This window comes from Neomonachus schauinslandi, chromosome X (assembly GCF_002201575.2).
Source record: "Neomonachus schauinslandi chromosome X, ASM220157v2, whole genome shotgun sequence".
Classification (NCBI taxonomy): domain Eukaryota; kingdom Metazoa; phylum Chordata; class Mammalia; order Carnivora; family Phocidae; genus Neomonachus; species Neomonachus schauinslandi.
Genome location: NC_058419.1, coordinates 69,985,089 through 69,988,146, shown reverse-complemented (window position 1 = coordinate 69,988,146; position 3,058 = coordinate 69,985,089).

Here is a 3,058-nt window from a genome sequence, read left to right as displayed (position 1 = left end):
CCCCCCCCCCCCCCCGCCCTGTGGTGTTCGCGGCTTGCATGTGGTTGTGCGCCCTGCAGCAGCATGCCTCCGTCCGTCTGTCCGTCCGTCCGTGAAGATGCTTCTAACCATCACTCTGCTTGGCCTCCCCCCCTTCCTCCCCTCCCCGTTCTTCCCTCCCCCAGCATTGTCTGAGCTCCCGTGTGTGAGTGACACTGTTACCAGGAGGGGCCTGGCCAGGCCTGAGAGCTTTGACAGGTCTAGGGCCAGAGTGCTGGATGGGGGTTCCCTGGGGGAGAATGGGTCACTGCAGGCAGCCGCCCGCGGGAGGACGCTGGCTCCACCAGGCCCCCCTGTTGCCATCCTGCCTGCTTTGAAAGGTGGTAGGTGTGTGCGGCCAAGGGAGCTGGGCGCGTGCAGGGGGCGGGGGGGGCCAGCCTGGTGGGCATTGCTTAGGAGCCTCCTCTTTGGCTAGCCGCTGCCTCCTCCCGCGGGGCTCACACCAAGGTAAGTGACAGAAGCAAGGAGATGGTGGGACAGGCTCTCTGCCATGTGCCGCCTGCAGAGCAGCTCTTGGGGCCTGGGGGGGTGGGGGGGTGCATGCCCCTGGGCAGAGGCCTCCTGTTATTTTTTAGTTTTTTATTCATTTTACAGTAAAGCGGATTTCCAAGGAATGCGCCCGAAAGCCCAACAAGAAAATTTGTAGGAAAGGAGGTAGGTAGCGAGCCGGCGGGGAGGGAGAGAGAGAGAGAGGGAGGGCTGCCTGCCCACCTGCCCTTGCCCCCGAGGACCCAGCCTTCCTTCAAGTAGCCCAGGCTCAGGGGGCGGTCGGTGAGCAAGCCTAAGCTCCACCTTAGCCAAGGGCCCTGGCTGCTCGTCAGGGAGGATTCGGTGGCCTAAGGCAGGTGCAGGGCAGAAGCTGCAGCAACCCCATTTCTTCCGTTCTTCCCAGCCCCGGATTCCACACTAACATATATGCCAAAGACAGAGCCAGTGGTTCTCTCTTGAGCCACCTGCGGGGGGGTGGGGGGTGGGTGGATCTCTAGGCAGCCAGGATGGAGCCAGAGCCTCTGTCCTCTTCCTGGCAGGGGGAGCCACCAGCTCATCCCTCCGTGCTCTTCCCTGGGTGAGAAGTCTAGACTCAACTCTCTGGCCCTGAAGTCATCCTGCCAACCGCCCCCACCCTCTCTGGGCGGAGCATAGCTGTGTAACCCCCCCCCCCCCCCCCGCCCCTGCCCCGGCTAGTCCGGTGGCAGACCTTGGGGGTCTCTGGGAACCACGGACTCTAAAGGAGGCACGAGATCCTGAATTTTGCATTTACCCTCTTGCTGGGAGGAATGTGCTCCCCCTGTAGAAATAATTCTTCCTATCCGAATAGCGCACGTCATGTTTTTCTGCAAAGCGCTTTCATACTTAGCTCGTAAAATCCTCCCCATGTCTCTGGAAGCTTGTAAGGCAGGAATCAGTTTCCCAATTTTACCGATGAGGAAACAGGCCCAGGGGAGTGACTTGCTGCTGCTCGAGGCCCTGTCGCTGGTCTGTGGCAGAGCTGGGACCCAAACCCGGGTCTCTTGACCCTCAGGGCCATGTTCTTTCCACTGTAGCGCGCGCACGCGAGGCAGCTCCCATCTGGTCATTCCCACCTCCCCGACTCTGAAAACAATGGTGAAACGTGGATGGGCTGGGCCAAATTGGAAACAGCAACAGCTTAAGGAACAGGTGGAAAATCACAGCCTGATCCCCACAAGCTTTTGGCAAGCTTGGCGTTTGTTTTCCTTTGAAATCCTAGGGCAGGGTTTCCCCCCCCCCCCCCCCCCCCCCAGCACCCTACCCCAGTGGGGCTGTCAGGATTCCTGGGCCGGGATGCTCCCTGCTGAGCAGGAATCTCTGGGGGCAGATTCCGGGAATCCACATGTTGAGCGTGTGTGCGCACACGCGCTGAGTGCTCTTGACGCACCCTGGAGCGCTGAGTGGGGCCTGCGGCTCTAGGGACAGTGTTCCGCCACATCCCCACACCCAGCCCAGAACCTCGCATGCAGTAGGCGATCAGCAAGCACTTTTTCCGCACAAGTGAAGAAGCACTGTGGCATTGCAAAAAGAGTGCTGGGCTGGGAGCCACAAAGCCAGGCTGAGCCCCAGCTCTCCTGCTAACTCACAGTGAGACTTTAGGCAAGTCTTTTCCTGGAGGGACCTCTGCTTCCGCCTCCGGAGGTGGTAGGGGGACCATTCAGGCCTTAACATTCCACTATCCTGTGAATGAATTCAGGAAGAGGGTCTCTTAAACCTGCTCCGGTGGGTTACTTGCTTGGGTTGAGGGGGAGGGTGGGGGGCGGGGGAGAGAGGATGATGTGAATGTTAACCGTTAACCATTTCCTAGGAGGAATGATCTCCCCAGGGTGCCAGTGAGAGCCCAGGGCCATCCAGTCCTGAGAGTTTGGCTAGAGAGCTGACTGGAAGCTCCAGTCGAGGGCAAACATTTCCCCATCAGGACCGTTGACTGTGGGCAAGGCCATGGGCTAGGCGCTGTTGGGCTGTGGAGGGCTAGGAGGTAGGGGCAAGATTTAGACGTAACCAAAGGCTTCATCACTACTCTGATGAAGCTTCTATCCTAGGATTGAAACCCAGCCGGTTCAGCTAAGCCCCACAGGCCAAGCTGGGAAGTGAGTTCCAGACAGCGTGGGGGAGGGCATTTGGTCATTTCGCTGCTCAAATTAGTTCCCTATCCAGGGCCTGCTGGCCATTTGGAACAGAATTTAGAGACCCTACTTCTTGGGGGAGAGACATCCGCAGAGGTCGTTAGGCTTGTGGTGTGCATAGTGTAGGCAGGACTGGCCCGGCTGGGACCCTGCGGCAGCCCAGTGTTGGGACAGGGGGATGATTGGTCGAGCTGGCCTGGGTGACAGGCATGACAAGGAGCTGTTCTGCAACTGCTAAGCTGAAGGAGCGAAGGCGTCTGTGCAGAGAGCGGGCTAGGACCAGGCAGCCACCCCAGGGACGCTTCTGGCGGGCGGGGGTTTGGGGGCGGGCAGGGACAATAGGGCCCCACCTTCTAAGTCCGTCCCCATTGGAAGTGAGGGAT